This window comes from Fukomys damarensis, unplaced genomic scaffold (genome assembly GCF_012274545.1).
Source record: "Fukomys damarensis isolate Sample0158 unplaced genomic scaffold, DMR_v1.0_HiC HiC_scaffold_37, whole genome shotgun sequence".
Taxonomy (NCBI): domain Eukaryota; kingdom Metazoa; phylum Chordata; class Mammalia; order Rodentia; family Bathyergidae; genus Fukomys; species Fukomys damarensis.
Window position 1 is genome coordinate 37,611,839 of NW_022900949.1, and position 14,234 is coordinate 37,626,072.

The 14,234-nt window shown below is 45.0% G+C and overlaps 1 protein-coding gene and 1 pseudogene across 4 annotated transcripts in view; one reads left to right on the plus strand and one right to left on the minus strand.

Annotated features, from left to right (window-relative positions):
• Window positions 1–14,234, minus strand: part of Slc10a6 (solute carrier family 10 member 6) — a 42,318-nt gene that overhangs the window by 24,106 nt on the left and 3,978 nt on the right. The window lies entirely within an intron of this gene.
• LOC109117487 lies at window positions 9,771–10,606 on the plus strand (annotated as a pseudogene).

Here is a 14,234-nt window from a genome sequence, read left to right on the forward strand (position 1 = left end):
CCCAAGAGCTGCAACTTTCTTTTTGAGACCTCCGGGCCATCTGGAGAAGTCTAGGAAACCCTGCCTAGTCTGGAACCCGAGGCCAGGCAGGCTCCAAACGCACTGCCCCGTGGCCCTGAGTGCGCTGCCACCTGGTGACAGAAACCAGACAAGGACAGTAGGCATCCCTGAAATCAATTTCCAAACCGCAGGAGCCACGCCCTTTCCCACAGCCGTCCTTGTCTTTGTGGGAAGAGGGACACTTTATCCGATGCTGACGGAGCCCATCCCAAGAGAATGCACGCTGCAGTGTCTGGTCTAGGACTAGCAAATTCTCTTCCATGTCCAAAGGCACAGCGCAACTTAGATGCCCATACATGCAGCTGGATTTAATTGTAAATACTTTCTAACTACTGAGGAAAGGACAAACCACCCCGGGCAAACCCTCCAAAAGCGGCTCTGCCTGGCAGTTTGAAGAAACTGCCTGGAAAGGAAGCCCCAAGGACGGAGCTGGAGGCAGCCAGCAGCGTGTTCCCAGCTTGAGTGGGGCAGCATGCCAGGTGCTTTACCAGTGTGTGACTGTATCTGATGAGGCCAGAGGCTTATTATTTACGTGCTTATTTAGTAAGAGGAGGTATGAGATGCTTCTGTCTGGTAATGTAAAAAAGTCCCATAGCAAGCCAGGCGTGGGGCTGAAAGCCTGTTATCCCAGCCCTCGGGAGGCTGAGGCAGGAGGATCGCTGTGAGTTCAAGGCCAGCCTGGGCTACAAAAGGAGGCCCTGCCTCAAAAAAACAAAAACAAAACAAAACAAAGGTCCCGTAGCAGATCTTTTTATCCCCTACAAGTCACCTGATGACCCTTCCTCATTATACAAATTCAAGTTTAGTATGCACCCCCATTCCTGGTGAGGGTGATGTCACAGGAACTTTTATGATTTGCTGAGTATTCCATGTTGATAGCTGGGGATAGGGCCTAAATTTGGGGGTGGGGATAAATTTGCCTACAGACTTTAAGGAGCCTCACTGGCCAGGTGGCCTTGACCACACTTCCCTTTTGAAATTTAGTGTCACCAAAAATTCTCAAAGCTGCTAGGAGCACCTGTGATCCCAGCTACTCAGGAGGCTGAGTCATTAGGATACCAAGTTAGAGGCCAGCCTCTGCAATTTAGTGAGATCTGTCTCAAATTAAAATTAAAAGGCTGGGTGTAAGTCAGGGGTAGAGTGAGCACTAGTATGTGCAAGGCCCTGTGTTTGATCCCTAGCACCAAAGGAAAAAAAAAATTCTCCAATGAATAGGATGATTCCAACCGAGGTCTGCCATGTCAAGGTCCTGTTAGCCACCAAGAAAGAAAGGGGGGTCCTGACTGATGCGAGATTCCTCTGGACCCCACCACCCAACACAGAAGGGTGACACAGGACACAGTGGGTGGCATCTGAAGGAAGGAACTTTGAGGGCCCAAGCCTGGGCACCACCACTGTGTAACAGGACAGGACAGGAAGGCGCATGGTGGCCTGGGCAGAGGCCACGACACTGAGGCCCTGCTGTAACCCAGGTCGTGACAGCAACAGCAGTGGCCGGACATAGAACTGTCAGAGAACTGACCGGGTTGGAAAGGAAAGCCACAGCTCTCAGTGTGCAAGGCGACGTCACAGAGGGAGCCACACTCACTGTGCTGCTTGGCCAGGAGGAATTCGAGTGACCATTTAAACAGTGTTAAAAGGTGTGGCCCAACTCACCCCATGCCTGTGAGGGAGGCCCATGGAAGCCTCACAGCCATGCTAGGAGGTAAAAACCATCCTTCCCCGCTGTCCAGGTCAGGAAACCAAGGTCCAGGGCTCTGTGGCCTGGTCCTCTGAAAGGATGGGCACGGCCAGGGATAAGACACCACCATACCACTGTGGAGACACAGATGAAGGATCCCTAAACTCTGGTTTCATCTCCTCTACTCACAAATGTCAATGGCACTTAAATATGTTCAGTGCATCCGCGCCTTCCTCTTCAGAGCCCTTTCCAAGCATTTCATGTGTTACTCACCTCTGCCAATAGACTTAGAGATGAAATATCCCCCAGAAAACCAACTGAGGGCCTGCCCTGCTCAGGCCGGGGATGGGAGGCTGAGGGGAAAGAGAATTAAACTTGGCTGTGGAATTGTTTACCTGACTTGGGAGGTCAACACCAGGGGGGTCTTCTAGAACCTGCAAGGACATAAAAATCCTAGAGGTGCCAGGAGAGTTTAGATAAATTTGTGGGAGACAGATCCCAAAGGAAACTAGCAGTAATGGGGAAAAAATAGACTGTTTACTCAAACAAGATACATATCAAAAGCTTAATGCAGTATTTTTTAAAAATTAGACCTCAGAAGTAGAAATAATAAATGCCACACAAGAAAGAAGGCAAAATACTTCAAAAGAAAATTTGCCAAAAACAAGATGCAAAAACAGTTTAAAATGGTGCATCCCTGTAATCCCAGCTTTTGGGAGGCAGAGGCAGGAGGACTGTCATGAGTTCAAGGCCAGGCTGAACTACATAGTGAGACCCTGTCTCAAAAAAGAAAAAAAATAGTTTAAAAATTTAGTAGTCTGTAATCCCAGCACCTGGGAGGCTGAGGGAGGAGGATTGCTATGAGCTCGAGGCCAGCTTGAATTAGAGTGAGACCTTGTCTCAGAAAAAAAAAAAGAAAATACTAAAGTGGTCAATCACTAATAATTGTGAGTGTATTTTTTTTAAATAAGAAGCACGTTTTCAAGATTCCTTTAATATGTTTTCCTTTTTTAAAATTAACCCAAGCTGTGGCATATAGTGGCACATACCTGTAATCCCAACACTTGGGAGGCTGAGGCAGGAGGATGGCCTCCAGTTCCAGTCCTGCCTGGGCAACATAGTGAGTTAAGGGCCAACCTGAACTATAAAGTGAAACTCTGTTTCAATAACCCAAAAATAAAATAAAATTAACCCCAAATAATGTAATTTTCTTTATTCTTGAAAAAAACAAAACACATATTTTGCCTTCCAGTAAGAAAAAGACATTTTTAGGGCTGGGAATATATCCCAATGGTACATCACTTGCCTAGCATGCCAGGCCTTGGGTTTGAGTCTCAGAACTGAAATAGAGAAAAAAACTTTAAGTGAATATCTTAGTTGAGGATTTAGCTCAGTGGTACCACTGCCTGCCTCAAAAAATGCAAGGTCATAAGTTTGATCCCCAGTACCAAAAAAAAAATTTTTTTTTAAAGTGAATATCTCAGTTTTAACATTTTAAGGTAAAAGACATTCTCATATACCAGAGGTAGGACTTAAAATTCATACAATATTTCTGAAAAATGTCTGGAAATATTTACTAACTATCTTTGTTACTATAAATCTAAGAAATCATCCTCGTAAATAAGTTTCCATATTGGCAAACATGCATTTATTTCTTTGTAGAAGATATTCCTACTTATAATAGCATTCTTACTTATAAATGCATTGTTATTTAAAATAGGATCATATTTATAAAGCAGAAAACTGGCAACAAAAGTCCAAAGCAAAACTAAGCATATAATGGTATCACTACAGAGTGAGGTATTATGGAGCTATTTAACGTGAAAACATTATTTTGACACAGAAAAATGTTTATGATAGGAGGTTAAATAAAAAAATTGAAACAGGGTCAGGAATATAGCTTAGTGGTTCCATGCCTGCCTGGCAAGTGCACAGTCCTGAGTTTGAGCCCAGGGACCTAAAAAAAATCAAATGATATGATATGTACAAAATGCTCCTAGTTGTGTTAAAATAGTAAGCAGGAGTTGGGCTGGGGGTGCAGCTCACACTGCAGCCTGTGCCTAGTGTGCACAAGACCCTGGGTTCCATTGCTGCCAGTACCAGATTTGCACAAAATCCTCATAATCATAGTCAGAATCAGAATCAGAAAGCAAATGAATGGAAAGACTCCAAAGTTTTCAAGGCAGTTACTTCTGTTTTTTGTTTGTTTGTTTTTTTTTTTAGGTACTGTCGGTTTGACTCAGGATCTTTGCACTGAGTTACACATTCTAATTTTATTTATTCATTTATTTATTTTTAGTACCAGGGATCGAACTTGGATCCTTGAGCTTGCAAGGCTGGCAGCGGAACCACTGAGCTAAATCCCCAGCTCTCAAGGTGGTTACTTCTGTAGTAAAGATTATGGGTGATTTTTTTTTCTTCTTTGTATATTTTAAACTATTTAACACCTTTGAAATAGCTGCCAATTACTATTTTTATGATCAGGAAGAAAAGAGACCAAAGGAAAAGAAGTAACAAGAAATGGCTGTGTTGAGCAGCAGCTCCCTAACCCTTGGTAGCAGCTGGGAGACTTGGACGACTTAGAGCCCTCAGGATGCAGACTGCTGAGTGACTCAGCTGTTGTCTCTTCTTTTGGGTTTTTATAAGGGCCCTTGACAAACACCCGAGCTTCCAAGGTAGACACACCTGCAGACAAGGAAATTTGAGTCTGAGAACGACAACCACTGGGTCAGGACCAGGAAAGGGACGCAAAGTTCTTCCCAGACACAGACCCAATCCGCAGCAGGGAGGTGGACAAGGCTGTCCATAAACCCGCTTGTCCCTGCCCCATGGTACACAATGCGTAACGTCTCTCGTGGTCCTCTTCCCAACACCCTTTCTGGGCTCAACTCCTGTGTTTCACAAAGCCTTTTAAATCATGACAAGCCAGTGTAAGTTGAGCTTGCCGCCATGAGAACAGATGGCTGATTTTGAACAGATGCTGGTTTTCTGCCTAATCGCCACCATTCATCGGATCATTCTATGTGCCGAGTCCGCCAGAGAGTCCTCACCAGGTCCCAGTTACTCCTCCCCGCAGCCCTGCCCAGCAGGAGCCACATCGCTCCGTTACCCTGGGAGCAGAGAGGCTGTCGAAAATCAAACTTGTCAGGGCAATGCCAGTGAGCAGTGAAGGCAAGATGTTCACCCACAGAGGCCAGCAGATGGGCTGGGGAGGCACTGGGCCCAAGGTAGAGGAGTCAGGATGCCCAGGCCTTGTCAGGTGACCAGGAGCCTGAGGTCAGAGCTAGCAGGAGCCAGGCACAGTGATGTCGAGGTTATAAGGAGCAGGGTGTGAGCAGGGAGATGGATGCCTGCTGGGACAGCTCCCTCGGCCTCTCTAGAAAACATTTTTTTTTCTTCTCACTCTGTTATTTTAATGAAGCACTTGGATAGGACAGCGGCCAAGACGCTCCAGCAGACATACGCTTGCTTCGTGCTTTGAATCCTCGTAGGCCCATTTCTAGTTTAAGTAAACTGGTTTTATCACTGCATACTTGTTAAGGGAACAATTCAAGATGAAGAGACAACAATCATAACTATATACCAAATACTAGCACACCCAACTATATAAAACAAACACTAATAGATACTGAAAATCAGATAAACACTGATACAGTTGTAATGAGGGAACCTCAACACCCCACTATCACAAATAGATCAGCTAGACAAACAATTAATAAAGAAGCCATGTGCAGTGGTACACGCCTATAATCACAGCACTCAGGAGGCTGAGGCAAGAGATCGTCATGAGTTCAAGGCCACAGGGAGTTCAAGGCCAGACCGAACTGTACAGCAAGACCCTGTCTCAAAGACAAAAATTAATAAAGAAATATCAGAGCTGAACCAAACTTTTGAACAAATGGACCTAGAAGATATCTACAGAGTGTTCCACCCCACAACATTAGAATACACATTTTTCTTAGCATCACATGGGACTTTCTCAAAATAGACCACATACTATCTCATAGAACATGCTTAAGTAAATGCAAAGGAACTGAAATTACCCCATGCATATTATTAAATCACAGTGCAATGAAACTGGAAATCAATAGCAAAAGCACTGAGACCTGTCATGTAAAGGTACAAGATCCCAATGATGAATGTATCTGTACTGTACACCTAAAATGTACCAGTAAACTCAATGAGAAAAAAAATAAAAGAAATCACAAAAACTTCACAAACACATGGAAATTAAATAACACCCTCTTGAACAACCAATGGGTCACAGATGAAATTAAAGAAGAAATTCATTTTCTACAATTAAATGATTATCCTAATACAACATACTGGAACTTATGGGACATAATGAAAGTAGTCCTACCAGGGAAGTTTACAGCAGTGAATCCCCACATCAGAAAAATGGAGCGAGGGCCTAGGATTTAGCTTAGTGGCACTGCATGGCACTGTGCCTGCCTTGCAAGTGCAAGGTCCTGCGTTCAATTCCTGGTACTACAAAACAAAACAAAAAAAAGGAGCTAGCTCAAATAAATAACCCAATGTTGTACCTCAAACTTCTAGAAAAAAAAAAAAAAGTTAAAACCAAAGCTCATACAAGGAAGGAAATTTTAAGGATCAGAGCAAAAATTAATGTAACTGAGACTAAGAAAACAATACAAAGAATCAATGAATTGAAGGATTCATTCTTTAAAAGATTAAAGAAAATAGTATCTTGGGCCAGGGATTAAGCTCAGTGGTTCTGCCACCTACTTCACAAGCGCAAGGACCCGAGTTCAATCCTTGGTACAAAAAAAAAAAAAAAAACTAAACAATCTAATATCAATGAAATTGAAGAAGTAATTTTTAAAAACTACCAAGAAAGAAAAACCCAGGACCTGATAGATTCACTGCAACAATAAATTTAGAGAACCAATGACATTACTCCTCAATGAAACTGAAAGGGAGGCAGTACTCCCAAAGTCATTCCTGGAAGCGAGCTTTACCCTAATACCAAAACCAGAGAAAGACCCAATGCAAAAAGAAAACTACAAGCCAATCTCTCTAATTAACATAGGGGCAAAAAACGCTCCCTAAGATACTGGCAAACAGAATGGAGCCAATCATCAAAAAGATTATGCACTATTACCAAATAGGATTCATCCCAGGGATGGTTCAATACACACAAGTCTATAAATCTAACTGCATGAACTACCACATTAACAGAACCACTAAAACCACAAACCATCTGCAAAGATGCAGAAAAAGCATTTTATAAAGTTCAATATCCATTCATGATAAAAACCCTACAGAAAATTGGAATAGAAGGTCTTTATCTCAATCTGATAAAAGCCATCTCTGACAAACCAAAAGCCAATATCATACAAAATGCTCAAAAACTGAGCGCTTTCACTCTATAATCAAGAACAAAACAAGGATGCCCATTATCACCACTCCTATTCAGTATCGTTCCGGAAACATTAGCCAGAGCAATTAGACAAGAGAAAGAAAGAAAATGAGTGAGGTTAGGAAGCAAGAAGTTAAACTGTCCCTTGTGGATGACATAATACTCTTCATAGAAGACCCCAAAAATTCCAGCAAAAGATTCCTCGATTTAATAAGCAAATTCGGTCACATAGCAGGATATAAAATCAACACTCAAAAATCAATAGCAGGGTCAGGGATTTAGTCAGCTGCACCGTGCCCGCTTCAGAAGCACAAGGTCCTGAGTTCGATCCCCGATACCAAGACAAAAAATGAAGAGCGTTGGGGGTGGGGGTGTGGCTCAGTGGTACAGCACTGCCTGCTAAGACATGAGGCCCTGAGTTCAATTCCTGGTATCCCTCAAAAAAAAAAAAATAGCATTACCTATCCATGAAAAACAAACCCACTCAGAAATTAGGGAAACAACAGCTTTCACAATAGCATCGAGAGAAATGAAGTGCTTAGAAATCCATCTAACACAGGAAGTGAAAGACCTTTACAGTGAAAACTGCAGTACTCTGAACAAAGAGATTGAAGAGGGTGTCGGAAAATGGAAAGATATGCCTTGTTCTTGGGTAGGCAGTGCCAATATAATTTAAATTACCATATTTCCAAAATTTTTTTTAACGGGAGGAAAACAATAGACACTAAGTTTTCTAAATGGGGAGAAGAAGGGTGGAAGGGAAGGGAGGGGATGGGAACAGAATTAAGATATATTCCGTGGAGGAACAGATTCTCTACCACGCATGTGGTCGTTGTGTGTGTGAAGGAACGTGCAGATACAATGTTTTCAAGGAAGCTGGCTTCATTTATTTATTTATTATTGTTTATTTGTTATCAGTACCAGGGATCAAACTCAGGACCTTGTGCTTACCGGGCAGGTGAGGAACCACTGAGCTCCATCCCTGGCCCAGTGAGCTGGCTTTAGTCCTAATGGTTGAGCCCCAGTTATTGTTTAGTATGAAAACTGCTGGACAAAGAGCCCGGTGGCAATCCAGTTTCCTGACTACTGGGGGCTGTTTCTCTCTTCTTAGCAAGCACTCCTCCTTTCTCCTTCTTTTATCCTTCAAGTCATTCTTCAACTGCATGAGACAAACCCAGGTTATAGCATTCTAAGATAACACAAGCTGACGTCAAGACTGTTCTATTAAAACAAATAAAATAATAGTTTAGGCCAAGGATTTAGCTCAGTGGTGCTGCTGCCTGCCTTGCAAGCGCAAGGTCCCAAGTTCTGTCCCTGGTACCTCCCAAAAAATAGTTCATATAAAATATTATTCTTGTTACTCAAACTAAGTGTCACATCTTGATCACTATGGTTCCCTTGCCAAAGGTCTTTTTTTACTTGCTTATTTTGTTTGTTTGTTTGTTTGTTTGAGACAGGGTCTCACTATGTAGTTGAGACTGACCTGGAACTCACTATGTAGTCCAGGCTGGTCTCGAACTCATAGTGATCCTCCTGCCTCAGCCTCCCGAGTGCTGGGATTACAGGTGTGTGACCAAAAGGTCTTTTTTGGGGGGGTGGGGGGGAGTACTAGAGACAGAACCCAGGGCCTTTGCATGGAGCTATACCCAAAACCCTCCCTTCCTTTTCAGATTTTTCCCCCCAGTACTAGGGATCAAACTCAGGAACTTGTGCTTGTGTGGTGGGTGTGGTGGCACTGAGCTAAATCCCCAGTCCTCCTTTTCATTTTATTTTGAGACAGAGCCTCAATAAGTCGCTGAGTTGCTGGGGCTGGGCTTGAATTTGTGATCCTCCTGCCTCAGCCTCACAGAGTACTGTGATTATAGGCTTTTGCCATAATGCCTGGCTGTTACTAAACCTTTGACTCACCAAGTGCTAAATCTAAGTGCTAATTGACATTCTGAAAGAATAATAATCATTCTGAAAAGAATAAGACCTTAATTTAATGTCTGAATGACTCTTTTGTTGTGAAGTAATTACCTGGTTCAAAGATCCAAGATCTTAAAAACAAAGAATATTTCCTCATGCCAGGTTGTAAAGTACCTTACAGTAGCCTCCCTAAGAAAATAAATAAATACATAAAACCCATTCTTCACCCTGTCAACTAACTACCTACCCAAAAGGGGAATAAAAAAAACCAGCACAAGCCAGACATTTCACAGTACAGACTAAAAGCATGCCAGACGGGGGATTTAGCACAGTGGTTCCGCCACCTGCCCCGCAAGCTCAAGGACCCGAGTTCAATCCCCGGAACCAAGAACCAAAACAAAAATAAAAGCACGACTGTCTGTGTTCTCCGCACACCTTCAGCTCTAAATTGAACCTGAAAGCCATGGCTACAAAGGATCAGAATTGCTTTCTCTCTACCTCACTTGCTAGGCCAGGAGGAGACACGACTCATATCCTGGTCAAAATAATTAGATTAAAGATTGTTGCCGAGACCAGTGTTTCATAAGCAATAAGAGAACAGTCCCAGACATCTGGCTATTAACTTCCAGAATTTTGATCTGAGCTTTTCTAGCAGCTATGCTGGGGCTCAGTAAATACGAGCCTTTGCAGTGGCTGTTGTTATTAAGAACGTCTGTTGCATTGACCTCAGAAAAATAAGAATGAGAACTTTGTCCGTCCAGGGCGGCGTGGCCATTGCTCTCACAGACTTGGAAGCGCGGGCTCGGAGCCGGAGCGATGAACATGGTCTCGCTCGGCGTGCGGTACCTGATCCGGGTCAGTACCACTCCTTGGCGTGGACCTGGAGTTCACGATGACGCCAGCGCGCGCCTTGCTGTTGCAGTTTCTCTCCTCATGATCCCGCCCTCAGCCTGGCAACTTACGGAGCCTACAAGCAGCAGCCGGCCGGATCATCCCGCTCTTGTTACCAGATCTTCAATTTCGCCCTCACCGCCTTGGTTGCTTGTGTACCCGAACCCCGAACCCCTTTCAGGAGTGCGCACAGCCGCTGGCCTCCTAATTCCCCCGCAGAGATGACACCGTGTCAGTGAAGCCTACCCTCTTGGTCCTTATCGGTCCTCTGTTTATCAGCGTTATCTTGGCATCTAAGGCTGACTTGATTAGCTGTGTTGGGAACCGATACCGATACATCCGTGGCAGGAACTCTTCCGACGTCCGGGTCTACGTCACCCACAATGACACCACGGTGTTGTCGCCCCCCTTGATGATGCCACCGTGACTGGCGCTGCCAAGGAGCCGCCGCCGCCCTACGCATCAGCCTGAGCCCGAGGGGTGGGCATCGAGCAACCGTTCGGAACGCCTGTCGGAGAGGAGCTCTCGGGGCTGGGCTGCTGTGTCATTGCCACGGTTCACAGCGCAGATGTTCGCTGGAGGCCCTCTGCAGTCCACGCACACGCTTTGGCTAGAGCGCTGTGCAGCTGGGCTGTGGGATTTGTAGGGGTGGGAGTGGGGTTAACGGGCTCCCTTAGTCTTTCCCAGGGAACATGGGTGGACCTTCAATTCCCAAAGACCGATTTTGTACCTGCTCGCCCCCAAAGTTGGGCAATTAGTCACACTTTTTCTCTGTTTTCTTTGTCTCTTTTGAAAGTATAAAATAGGGCCAGGGATTTAGCTCAGTGGCGCTGCCGCCTGCCTCACAAATGGAAGGTCCTGAGTTTGATCCCTGGAACCAAAAAAAAAAAAGGTATAAAATAAAAACCAAGATGGGTAATATAAAAAAAAGAACTTTTAGGGGCCAGGGATTTAGCTCAGTGGTTCGGTGTCCTGCTTGCAAGTGCAAGGACCCGAGGTTCAATCCCTGGTACCAAAAAAAAAAAGAACTTTTAAAATTCTCCTTTGCTCCTGCTTTCAATTTTCTGAATTTTTCCAAAGCCTTTTGTTAGTATATGGTTTTCATACATACATATATAGTTTTCTGTTTAGTATGTGAAAGAAACTTCCAAGTTTCTTTCCAAGGATAACCTGATTATGTGGTCCCATGAAAAAAGAATCCCAGCGTTAGGAAACAATCTTCCTCTTTCTTTGAAGGCAATTATATCAGTGGAAACTATTTCCACTACTTGGGCAAGGTGATTTCAGCATTGTTAAACAGCAGCACTAGAGTTGGGACAGTAACTCTCCCAGGGACACCTGAGTCTTGGTGCCATCGAACACCTGGGGAAATCGCTGGGACCCATGACCCAGGCCAGGAGATATCTGGTCATTTGGGGTTCAGGACACCCTCACCCCACCTGCTCTCCATAGTGGCTGGGAGTAACACACCCTGATTTCAGCAGGAAATGGCCACACAGAGAGCAATTTCTTAAACAATAGGACAGAGGGAGTCTCTTTCCGCACAACGCTGCTTTGAGAGAGTTGATTTGGCAGAGTCCATCTGAGGTAGGGAAACAGCATGTCAGTGAGGTATGCAGAGGAGGCCACACCTAGCTACCCTTCAAAGCTGATGGTTTCAGAGTACAGAGCAAGGCTTCGGAGTGGACACGGGTGGCTGGAAGCAAAGAAAGAGAACTGATGCTGGAGAGTGGAAATTAGAAAGTTTCTAGAAGAGGCTGAGCTCCCAGGAGAAGGGCTCTGTCACAGTTTAACTATGGAGTGTCCCCAGACTCGTGTCCGGGGCTTACCATGTGGGTAAGGCTGGGAGGGGGCCTTTGGGAAGGCAATCGGATAGGGGGATTGATCCACTAATGAGCTGGTCCATCGCTGGTGGGCAGCAGAGCCTGGATGTGGGCACTGGGGATGACCTGGAAGGCAGATTCCTGTCCCTGGCTGCCATAAGTTGAGCATCTTACCTCTGCCAGGCCCTTCTGCCATAGACAGAATCCTCTAATAAAACCGTGAGCCAAATTAAACCTCTCCTCTTTTTTTGGTACCAGGAATCTAACTCAGGACCTTGCACTTGCCATGTAGGCATAGCACTGCTGAGCCACATCCCCAGTCCAACCTCAATCAACTGTTTTATGCTGCAAACGTCAGGTGTTTTGCCCCAGTGACAGAAAGGTGGCTAATAAAGGGTTCTACCACTTCCTCCTCCAAAGATCAAGCGAGACTAATAAATACTGTCCACTGTGATAAATAAAGTAAACCAAGATCACTAGGTTCTTTTCAGAAATGTCAGTCCATGTATCCCAAGGCTGCCGGAGACTGAATAAGGAAATCTATCTTATTCTGAATTTTAGTATGGATCTTACTTGTGCAGGTACAGGCAGGGGCCTGAGAACCTTGGTGAGAGTAAACCATCTGAGCAGGTTCTTGGCGAATGCAGTTCTCTGCCCAAGCTGGTGATCAAGGTAGACCACAGGCTGTGGCAATGTGCCTGCCTCGCAAGCACACAAGGTCCTGAGTTCAAAAAAAAGGACCATGGGGGCAGCTTAGATTGTGCCTTCTGGAAAGAGTGCCCTGGAGGGTGAGGGGTCTATAACTGTACAGGGAACGGGGAAGGGGATGTTGCCAGATCCTCTGCCATGGGCACTGGCCTCCTGGGAGCCACCACAGCACAAAGCAATAGAATAAAGACAGGAAACTAGTTTTAGAGTGAGGCTGAGTCTTGGGGCACGATCGGTGCTGCTGATGGCAGCAAAGACAAGAGCCCCCAAACACATCTAGTATTTACTGAATACAGTCGTGGGAAGGGATAGAGACAGTAAGCTTTGAAGGCACCTAGTGAAATATGGCCAAACTCTTAGCATAATAGTACCAGGCGGGGCTGCTAGGGAGTAAGCACTGCTTACCTTGTTTGGATAGAACAAACTGGGACCGGGTACAATGAGCAAGCAACCCGGCAGGTCAGTGAGAAGCCACAATTCAAGGAAAAGGATTTTAACCGGGGTCATGCTGACCTCAGCTGCATGTGATTCAGCAGAGCCCTGCCACTTCGCAGACCAGGGCATAGGTTTCCATGGCAGCCACTGAGGGAAGGGCTATACTCACCCAACTACCATCTGGCATGCCCATTTGAGTCACATAGAGCTTTGGTCTGATTCTTGATATAAAGCAATACAGCTGAGGGTCGGGGAATTAGTTCAGTGGCGCCATGCCTTCCTCACAGGTGCAAGGTCTTGCATTCACTCTCCAGTACCGAAAAAATATATAGCTGGATTACAAAAAGCAAGAAGGAGGTGCCACTCATAGTCTGGTAGTTCTGGGCAGGGATGTCTGCTATGTAACTGCATCTCAGTTCCATTACTGTGAAAGCCATGTCATCCTGGGTAAGCTACAAACCCTTCACCTACCTCCTAAATTCCTTCGGAACGAAATTGGGAAACTGAAAGTGTCCTGGTCATTTCTCTCCTGAAGGTATTTCCCCTCCCCTCCATAATAAGAATTTGCCACACAATGCCCCCAGCAGCTTTACTCTAAGTGCTCAAATGTTTATCTGTTAATTCCAAGATGAGCAAAGGGTAGATAACAGAATGCTGCTCAGCAATAAACACACACACACACACACACACACACACACACACACACACACACCATTGTGTATGAATCACAAAATAATTAGGCTGAATATTAAAAAGTCATTCAAAAAACAGTGTGTATTAAATTATTCCATCTATAAAAGTTCTCAAAAAATGCCAACTAATCTATGGCACCAGAAATCTGGTGGATCAGTAGTGGCCTGGAGGCCAAGGTTGGGAAGAGCAAGAGGAGAGATGGGTTACAGGGGACAGAAAATTCTTGGGGTGATAAATATGTTCCTTTGCCTGACAGTGAGGAGGACCCACATGGCAGACATCTCATCTACCAACACTCACCCAACTGCACACCTTGAGTGGGAACTCTCAATTATATCTCAGTGAACGTATGTCAGAAAGTATATGAAGTAACCAGGCATGGTAGCACACAGTGGTAATTATAGCACTCAGGAGGATGAGGCAGGAGGATCACCACTAGTTCAAGACCAGCATAGGGCGACATAATGAGTTCAAGGACAGTCTGAACAAAATAGCAAGACCCTGTCTCAAAAATAAAGCCAGGTGTGGTGGCACACACCTGTAATCCCAGCACTCGGGAGGCTGAGGCAGGAGGATTGCTGTGAGTTCAAGACCAGTCTGGGCTACATAGTGAGTTCCAGGTCAGTCTCAACTACATAGTGAGACCCTGTCTCAA